The sequence below is a fragment of the Sorex araneus genome, chromosome 1 (assembly GCF_027595985.1).
Source record: "Sorex araneus isolate mSorAra2 chromosome 1, mSorAra2.pri, whole genome shotgun sequence".
Lineage (NCBI taxonomy): Eukaryota > Metazoa > Chordata > Mammalia > Eulipotyphla > Soricidae > Sorex > Sorex araneus.
In genome coordinates this window covers 245,979,578-245,990,358 of record NC_073302.1, presented here as the reverse complement: position 1 = coordinate 245,990,358, position 10,781 = coordinate 245,979,578, and the positions used below count along the sequence as shown (strand labels likewise).

At 43.8% G+C, this 10,781-nt stretch overlaps 1 pseudogene; it reads right to left on the bottom strand.

The window, feature by feature from the left end:
- Positions 1 to 10,067: 10,067 nt before the first annotated feature.
- On the bottom strand, positions 10,068 to 10,463 carry LOC101550834 (40S ribosomal protein S15a-like; annotated as a pseudogene).
- Between the last annotated feature and the right edge of the window lie 318 nt (positions 10,464 to 10,781).

The window sequence follows — 10,781 nt, the reverse complement described above, 5'->3', positions numbered from 1 at the left end:
CTCTCCAGTCCTAGAACCAAAGTAATTTATTTTATATTGCTTGTCATGAATAGTCCGCTAAAAATGATCCGATGAAAGTTTCTTCTAGTAAAAGTGTGTGAAGATTGTTGTATTTCACCCAGGAGCCACTAAACCCTTCTATAAGAGATTAATAACATGTTGCTAAAGGTTGAGCCTTGTGTTCTTTCACATATATATGTCTGTATAATTATATTTCCCCCTAAGATTGGTTGCCTTCTCCCTTAAACCCCATCAAATGTCGTGTGCTACTCTTGGTAGATCAGTTGTGTTAAGAATGAGATGTCGTGCAGCAGCGAGTGTGGCTGCTCAGTCCAGGAATAGGTTCACTCATAGGTGAGACTTGTCTGAGCATGTGGAGAGTGGCCATGAGCATGGCAGTGATTGAGGTCTGGGGGTTTTGGGCTGCCGGGGCTGGTTCCACTGAGGCAGGGAGGGAGTCTCACCTGCCCCCCTCCGGGTTGCCCTGGATGAAACAGCCTGGCATGGGGTCTGGAGGCATCTCTATGGTGTATCTGATTCTTGTTTTAAAGTGGCCATTATACCTGGCTAATCGCTGGATGCCTATGAAACTGACTTCTAGGTCAAAGCCTACTCCTCTGGAAACCATACTTAGGCAACAGAAACTCAGAAAGTCAAATTCAATTGATAAAATATCCTGAAAAATAATGTGAGAAGTGTTTCCATGCACTGGTTTGTCCCTTGAGCTTCCTAGGGATATTTATTTATTTATTTATTCATAATTATTTATTCATTATTTATTCATATCATATACATGATATGCTGGGAATATCATGTCTCACTCAAGTGAGAGAAGGAATCCGGAGTTCCGACCTCCGTCGATGGTCAAAAATCAGGGATGCTGTCTCGTTTGCCAAGGCATCAAAAATCAGATGGGCCGGTCATGTAATGTGATTCAGGGACGACCGTTGGACTAGAGCTGTTACAGACTGGATTCCACGGGACATCAGAAGACCTCGTGGCTGCCCTCCAACTAGATGGTCATATTTCTTTGTCAGATCTCTGAATGAACGATTTGAGGCTCTTTCTGTTCCTGGAGTGAGCAGGTATCATTGGGCTACACTAGCTTGCGACAGGGACAAATGGAGATGTTACTGGCGCCCGCTAGGGGAAATCGAAGATCAACGGGACTACAAGTGATACAAGTGATTTATTCATTTATTTATTTATTTAGAAGTTTGTCTCTGGGTCACACCCAATGGTACTCAGGGCTTACTCCTGACTCTGTGCTGAAAGTTCACTCCTGTGGGTACTGGGGGTGGACTGGATGGGGTGACAGAGATTGAACCAGAGTCAGTCACACGCAAGACAAATGCACTACCAGCTGTACTATCTCTCTGGTCCCTTACTGTTCTTAATCTCAGAGTCATTCACTGAAATGGTGCTCTGAGTTTAAGCAGAATCTAAAGATTAAGACTCTGTCTCAAGAGCATTGAACTCCTCAATACCTGTGAGTAATATGTGGTGAAAAGATTTCTTAAAATGATGATGTCTAGGGCCAAAAATAACAGTCCTGTCTAGCCAAGAGCTTCTAGTGAATATTTGCTTTGTGGACCCTGACCACGCCCTGGCTGATAGATGTGCACGGTGCCTTACATTGAAGTCCACATACGCATGCATTTCCATTTGATGATTGCATTAGAATAGCTAGAAAATTCTTTTTTTTTTTTTCTTTTTGGGTCACACCCAGCGATGCACAGGGGTTACTCCTGTCTTATGCACTCAGGAATTCCTCCTGGCGGTGCTCAGGGGACCATATGGGATGCTGGGAATCAAACCCAGGTTGGCCGCGTGCAAGGCAAACGCCCTACCCACTGTGCTATTGCTCCAGCCCCAAGCTAGAGAAAATATATTTAGTGTCTAATTTTTTTCACATAAGAGTACTTTTTACAGCAAGGCGAAATCCTTATTATGTTCAGATTTACCCGTCAAGTAAAGATATATCCATTGATATCTAGGGAAAAGGGACTAATGATAGCATTAGCAAGAAATTGATCATTTTAGTATCTAAGACTTAAATGGTGCTTACCACATGCCAGACATTGATCTAAACCCTTAAACTGATTCAATAATTCCTTACAAGAATTCTATGAAGTAGATTGTATTAGTTTCTTCTTCATGGATAAAAATAACAGAGATTAAACAATTTGTACATAGGTCATGCTGCTAGTAAATATTGAAATTTTGATTTAAACCCAGATATCCTGATCCAGAGTGGATACTCATTATCCCAATACTGGATAAAAGTGGGAAGCAGAAACAGGAGGGCAGCGTTATCTTTGATCCCACTCAGGATTTCCTTCTTGGTATATATGCTGCTCGTTGAGTTCGGTACATTTTCCAGGCACTGAAAGCCACATCTTCTAAAATTATGAGAGGCACTTAAGCTACTTTAGGCTTCATCAGGGCTTTGGGGTCTTCCTATTGCAAATACTGATATCATCCTTATAAAACACCAAAGCTGTGGTTCACATAATTCCTCACAGGTGATGCTGGGAAAGACTTCCTGTAACTTGAAAGCTCTTAAGTTTCCTTGATTACTTTTGGTTTGAAAGCTTGGTTGTAAAATCAGTCTGGACAGGCTAGAGTGTGTTGCCGTAACAAAAACGCCCAAATCTCAGTTGGAAGGCAACTGGTTTATAGGATACATATGATGCATACCCATAAATCACAAGTATGTGTATATTCACCTGTTCCATGCCTATCACCAAGGGGTTGAATCATAGTCATCATTCTTCTAAAGTTGGTAGTTGCCGTGCCCAAAGTATTCTCTGGTAGTTGAACGGATTATAAAATATTCTACCTGGAGGCCACACATAATTTATGTACCCAAATTGGTCTTATGACCCCACCCAATCACATATTAGAATAGGTAGGGCCAGAGAGATAGTACACTGGATTCAGTCAACCCATCTTCAATCTCTGACAACTACATATGATCCCCTATGTACCTCCAGAAGTAACCTCTGATCACAGAGCCAGGAGTTAGTTCCAAATACAGTCAGCTATGGCCCTAAATCCCTCAAAATAATAATAAAAAAAGAAATCCCAACACTTCCATGTGACTTAAAGTGGGAAAGAACATGCAATAGTTAGTAAATAGCACTATTGACCTCTGTGTGTCTCAGGCTGAAAAACTATGAGAGAAAGGATTTTGGAAAGTGTCCAACATACTAATTCTAATCCTCTGAAATCTTGGTACCACAGTGAGCAGGCATCAATGCCAAGCTTGATGGCATCTGACTTAAATGCATTAGATTAGAGAGCACTCAATTTAGCTGGTTATGTTCCTGATTTCACTGACTGCTTCATCCATTTTTCCTCTGCTTCCCTCTTCTCTTTCTCTCGTGTCTACCTGCCAGACACCAAGATTGGGACAGAGGCACTGTTAAGTCAGCATGAGGGAAAGCTTCATGGTGGCTTTTATTTGTAGTGATTGAAAGGGTTGAATGAAACCATCATTACCAAGGGTAAGGAACACGAATATATTTGTAAACATTTTATTTTTTCATCTCCTGGTGATATATTTACAAAGAGAATCTTCCTGGGATTCCTTCCTTACCCCGCAAATAACAGAATCTCTGAACTTTGTCTGATGTGTGTGTGTGTGTGTGTGTGTGTGTGTGTGTGTGTGTAGATAAAACACAGCTCTTCAATATCCAGAGGCTTGCCATCAAACTTGATTCTGGACTGACCTCGAGCAAAGCAGGTGCAGGGCCTGTCGTTACTTCTCAGTTTGACTGATTGTGGGGAAAGACTGAGCTGCCAATGTGCTTGATTTCGGTGCATTCTCCGCAAAGACAAAAAGAGCATTGATTTGGGAGTGGTCCTGACCTGGGTTTAAATTTTAGCGGTACTATGCATTAGCCTGTGATCTTGGGCAGATCTGTTTCTTCATCTTTCATCAGCCAAAAAGACTCCATGTCAACAACTGCCCAAGAAGTTGGTCTTTAAATAGACATAAAAAAAAGGAAAAGAAAAACACTAGACTGCCATGCCTTGTTTCATATTCTGACAGGTGAGGAACTCACAGGGTTATTCATGCCTCCCCTACCCCACTTCAGAATACCGAAGTTACACTAGTTCAACGTGGAGACCATGTTTAGTGGTGGGGTCAATAAATAGAGTCCATAATAAAAAGTTCTTTCAGGAAGAAGATGTCCCAAGACACCCAGACAAGTGAGAGCAGGGGAGGGATGCCCTTAAAAATGACAATACTAGGTACAAGAGGGAAGGTGAGTCTGACCTAAATGAAAGGGTAGGTGCATTCATTCATGTTCAAGAGAAACAGAGAGCTGCCCTAGGTTGGATATATGCCATTACATTTTCCAGAAAATGGATGGGATCCCATGTTTCTTATTTTCTGTTTCATTAGAGTGAAACTATGATAATGGGATGTGGTTGAAAAGGAAACTCTGAGTAAGTCAGTAAATCACCAAGAATCAGATTGATACCAAAGAGAAGATGTTTTAAATTCTGTCGACTGCCCCCTCCCCAAATCCAATTTTTGGGAACCCAGCAAATTCCTTTTCCATTTCCCCATCCTTTCCATTATTTCCCACAAAAGCTAAAATTTAGCCTGTCATGCCCCCTGCAAGTGGATTCTCTGCCCCAGTAATACTGGGCTTCTTGCTGCTCCCTAGACATAACCCCTGGTTCCAAATCTAGCCTGTTCTGACTTAAGGGAGGGGCAGTTCTTTCTGTGTGGAATTCTCTTTCCTTAATGCTATTTCTGGATAGCCCCCTTACCCCCTCAAATCTTTGCTCAAAAAACACCTCCATAGATTCCCTTTTTACATATATAATTTTTGATTTTATAAAGTAGTTCACAATATTTGATTATATTTAATATTCAAACACCAACCCCACCACCATTACACCTTCTCACCACCATATTTCAGATGTTTCCATCCCGAACCCCAATCCCCGACACAAAACAGAACCAAAATAATATATTTTGTATTGTTTGTTTGTTATGAAAATCTGCTGAGAAAAAAATATCCTTAGAGGGAAAAGTGTGAGGATTGTTGTATTTCACCCAGGGGCCATTAAACCCTTCTATAAGAGATCACTAACATGTATATTATCACTGTCACTGTCATCCCATTGCTCATCTATTTGTTCGAGCGGGCACCAGTAACATCTCTCATTGAGAGACTTATTGTTACTGTTTTTGGCATATCCAATACGCATGGGTAGCTTGCCAGGCTCTGCCATGCGGGCTCCATACTCTCGGTAGCTTGCCGGGCTCCCCGAGAGGGGTGGAGGAATCGAACACAGGTCGATTATATATATATGTCACTGTCACTGTATCACTGTCATACCATTGTTCATTGATTTGCTCGAGCAGGCACCAGTAATATCTCCATTCATCCCAGCCCTGAGATGTTAGCAGCTTCTCCTTACTCGTCTTTCTCAACAATTGGAGGCTCTTACAGGGTCAGGAGAATGAGACCTGGTATTGTTACTGTATTTGGCATATCCAATACGCCATGGGGAGCTTGCCAGTCTCTTCCGTACGGGCGGGATACTCTCAGTAGCTTGCCAGGTTCTCTGAGAGGGACGGAGAATGTCACTGTCACTGTCACTGTTATCCCATTACTCATCAATTTGTTTGAACGGGAACTAGTAACGTCTCCATTGTGAGACTTGTTACTGTTTATATATATATATGTATACATATATACATATATATATGTAAAAAATGTATACTTCCCTCTAAGATTGGTTGTGTCTTACTTTGAACCCTGTCAAATGTGGTGCAGTAATCCTGGAGTATAGGTAGTGTGTGTGGTTTGAAGTATCGCATTAGAGGTCACAAGGTCCAGAAATAGATGCACCTGTGGGTGAGGCTCAGCCTGAGTATGTGGAGAGCAGCCGTGAGAATGGCGGCGGCTGAATTGTGGAAGTTTTCGGCTGCCAAGGCTGGATCCCTTGGGGCGGGAAGGGGTCTCACCCGCCCCCCTCTGGGGCGCCCTGCAGAGATTCCCTTGATTCCCTTCCTCTTCTCTCAGTTTAGAACTTGCCCATCATCTCAGTGCTGGTATCCTTCTTAACTACCTAACCTCAATTTTCCCAAGACATTGCCCCATTTTAACATTGCTTATACAGCCCTTGACTTGCATGCTTATTGTTCTTATCATTTCCCAACCAGAATAAAAATTGAAGTAGGATTTCCATTTGTTTGTTCACGGAAGTTTTCCCATTGCTTAGAATATTCAGTCATTAAGGAAGAGGAAAGGAGGCAGGGAGCTTTCTGGCCCCCTGTGAACTCTTGACAAATACAGACATCTCTGCCCCCACTCCAGCTTGACCGAATCAGAACGTGTATTTTTATAGGGTCCCCAGGTGATTTCTGTGTCCCCTTGAACCCAGGAAAGGCTGTTGTAATGTCTCAGCTGCTATGACAGTGCTGAGGAGACTTGTCATATGTTTGAGAAAACATCTCCCTGAATCATGCTGTGCACCACTTTATAAAACACTCAGAGTTTTATAAAATGGGCTGACCTTGGGGATAAGGTTAAATGAAAGACGTTTTGAGGCTGTCACACACCCATCCAGCTGCATCCGCACCTGCATCCACAGCTGCATCCTCTCCTTCCTCCTCCTTTCTACTCCTGCCTCACCACCCTTCTCTGTCCCTCTCAGGCTTTCAGGCTGCTGCACACCTTTCCAGGCATGTCCTGGCTGTTCCTAGGCAGGACCATCCTGTCTGTAGTTCCAGCATGGTCAAGGGTCAGAATTGGTCCCAAAGAGAAGGACCATTTGTTATGTACGGTGCTGTGTCATTTGCTTTATATTTGTCAGTGGCAACCTGTTTCATTAGTGATTTTTTTGGTGGGGAGGGAGTTTGGGTCACATCCGGTGATGCTCATGGTCACTTCTGTACTCAGGAATTACTCCTGGAGGTGATCCCAGGATCATATGGGATTCCGGGGACCAAACCCAGGTCAGCTGTATGCAAGGCAAGAACGCTACCTGCCATACTATCTCTCCAGCTCCTCATTGGAGAGGGTTCTTACTCTGTGATTTTAATCTCAGAGTAAGAACCCAGTAAAACATATTCCTTTTTGTAAAAGCCTAAGAAATGTTCTCAGTTAACACCTCTGCCATGCTGACAAAAATAACCAAAGGGCCGATTTTGTGGCTGTGTTTCGTAGGAATACCACCTTTTCAGTTAGACCCACGAAGGTTGTCAGTTACTCTGATACTTTGGGGACTGGAGATAACCATTACTTTTAAAAATGACTACAAACCAAGTTCTTACTAAAGCTTTATTCATGCCTTTTGAAAACTTAAAATCACACTGCTAGGTTATATTTCCACGAACACTGTCCACTATTTTATTAACCCTGGAATGTTGTAATACCCTTGTGCAATTAATACAAGAAAAAGCAACTCAGAGTGCCTGGACTATAGGACACCTGTTGACTCAACATTTTTCATGGTGCTCCTCCATTCATCTCACAGTTCTATAGAAACCAGAAATAACAGCAGTGAGCTTTAGAGACAGTTCTGGGAAACAGTTAGGGAATCAATAGATTTTGCCTTAGGATCCTTGAACGCCTGTGTGTCATTTGACTGATCAGGGCTACCCAGGCCAGGGAAGGCACTTCGGTTGATGACGTGTTGGGGCAGGTGGGTCTTCTGCAGGTGCAGTGGGCAGGAAATAGGCTGGGTTGTCACCTTGTGACCAGCTGGGGGTCAAGGGTGCCACCATCAACTCTTGCCCAGAGGTGCTCCAACCCCTCCGTGCTCCTGTACACCCTGTGCTACATCCTGCACACATCCTCTGCCAACAGCACTAGATCTCCAACATCTGCAGATGCCAGATGTCCAATGATTTGGAACAAAAAGGGAGGCAGGAGGGGGAAGCCTGACCAGGCACCTGTATTTCTGCTTCTCCTTCTGTGTGGCTTAATTATACAGTTGTGGGCAGAGAAACCCGCTTGTCTTTATGTCCCCAAAGGGCGTCATTCAAATTTGTGAAGCCTTCATCCTCACCCGCAGGAGTCAGGAGGTTTTCTTGGGACCAAATAATCTCCTCTGTACCAATGTTATTGTTTTGATAGAATGAAAAATGCGGGGCCATCAAGGGCTAACAGTGGCTCCATCATTCATCCTTTCATGGCAGGCAAGTATATTTAGTAAACGGATAGAGCCATCGGGGAGCACAAGGCAGGCTGCTCCATTATTCAGGTTATTACGGAATCGGCAATGTTTACTTTCTTATTATAGTTTTCCAATTAGTGGGAGAGCAATGGCAATAGCCCAGCTCGAGAGGGTCTCCAGGGAGATGCCTGAAATTTTACATGCAACTTAAAGGGACATAAGGAGCTATCAGGTCTGTGTCTTGTGATAATCTTCCTTTTTCATCAAGGGATTAGGAAAGTTGTGGATTTGCAGTTTTCACCTGAGGAGCTGCTGACTCTGGCCTGTGAATGTGGCCTGGGTTCCTTCCATCTCTGGTGGAACAGGTCACTGAACCCTTTATGCCCAAGAGCTAGGATTGCCAGGGATGCCGGGAGTTGATAGGTCTGTGCTGAGCTGTTCACTCCACTTGAGTCCAGGGAATCTTGGTCCATGGCTCTGCACCCCTGTCACTTGCTACAGTGTGGTTGGGGATGCTGGACTTAGCTGGGCATCTCCCCAGTTCAGCCAGCCTGGCTCCCCTCTGCTCCATGCATCCAGCCCCTTCCCTGGATCTTTCTCCCTACCTCTCTCCAACTGCTTTCCTCACCTCCCCTCTGGCCACCATACATGGCTGCTTTTCTATTCAGAGGTCATCTTCTAGTTCTCCATTTCACTTTAGGGCTCTGGGTGTCTGTAAATAGACCCAATTTTTTTTTTGGCTTTTTGGGTCACATCTGGCGATGCACAGGGGTTACTCCTGGCTCTGCACTTAGGAATTACTCCTGGCGGTGCTTGAGGGACCATATGGGATGCTGGAATTGAACCTGGGTCAGCTGCGTACAAGGCAAACACCCTACCCACTATGCTATCGCTCCAGCCCTAGACCCAATTTTATTTTTTTAAAAAAAGAACCTAGGATACTAAATTTGACTGTAACAGCAACTCAATTTAGGTAGTGATAATGTCATAGAATATGATAGAAAGTACTATATGAATCTACTATCCCCTAAAAGGGAACCATTTTTAGCCCTTTAGTTACTTTTTGGTTGGGTGAGACTCAGTGCACCTGGAGGTCACTCCTGGTGATACTTTGCCCACAAGACTGACACAGTATTAGTGCCCAGTGATGTGGTTCTGCTGGGCTCTCTGGTGTTGAGGATCACGGCCACATTGATGGTGCCTGGGCACTTGCAGAGTCATGCCCAGCCATCCTCATGGTCTGGAGGCCACATGGTTCTGGGAACCTACATCTGTTCTAACCCCTGCACCATCTCCCTGACTCCTTTTGATATTTTTGCTTGTTTATTTTTGGACTTGGAGGACCAAACATGGTTCCAGAATCTAACTTGGGTCAGCTAAGTGCAAGGCTAGCACCCTACTTGCTGCATGATTGCTTTGCTCCACATGATGATTGCTCTATATACAAGCCAGTCTAGGACTTAGTAGAGTGCTTATGGCTACCATCTACTAGATTAAAAAGGTATATTTAGTCCTAGATTACTAAGGGATTTTATTCATTTTCAATGTAGCACTGTCGCACTGTTGTCCCATTGCTCATTGATTTGCTCAAGCAGGCACCAGTAATGGCTCCATTGTGAAACTTGTTGTTACTGTTTTTGGCATATCGAATATGCCACGGGTAGCTTGCCAGGCTCTGCCATGCGGGCAGAATACTCTTGTAGCTTGCCGGGCTCTCTGAGAGGGATGGAAAGATTGAACCCGGGTTGGCTGCGTGCAAGTCAAATGCCCTACCCGCTGTGCTATTGCTCCAGTCCACAGTTTCAATAATGAATAATTTTTATTTATATTGAATGTTCTATACCTAATCAGATGTTATTTTTAATCCCTAGAAATTTTTTTCCAGTGAGGCTTTTTATTTGCTCAGTTTTACATCCCTAGACAAAGAATTTCAGGATTTTCCCTCCTGTGTGTTTCCATTTTGCTTCTTCATGGTCCATGATGCCAGCTGAGGTTGTCAGTACAATGAAACCGAACTGACGGGATGGGAGCAGGTTGTTCTGTCACTTTTCTAGATCTTTGAGCTGCATTTCAAATCTGGGGCTGATCACGCCGCACTTGTTCAACCTGCCTGTAAGGTTCACGACAATCTTCCCGGCGCGGTGATCATCGATGATTTCAAACTCGCCGATGTAACCGTGCTTCATCATGACGGTGAGGAACCTGACGATGACCTTGGAGCACGGCCAGATGAGCACCTGGCGCTTGCAGCGCTTCCCGGAATTGTTGATGCTCTTGAGCGCGTCGGCCAGGACGTTCATGCGCACCACGGCGGCGGCACGGGGTGATGGCGGAAAGAATATCCTTAGAAATTTTTATTAAAATATTTTACCTTATTGTAGACACTTAAGCAGTATTTATAATATGATGCTTTACAACATAAAAATTTTTTAAACCATATAGTAGTGTGAAAACAATGGGAATTAAATAAACTATTAAAAACCTAATGAATTAATTAATCTTTGGGGAGTCTCACCTGGCGATGCTCGGGGGTTATTCCTGGCTCCACACCTAGGAATCATTTCTAGTGGTGTTCAGGAGTCATATGGAATGCCAGGGATCGAACTCGGCTGGCCACATGCAACTCAGGA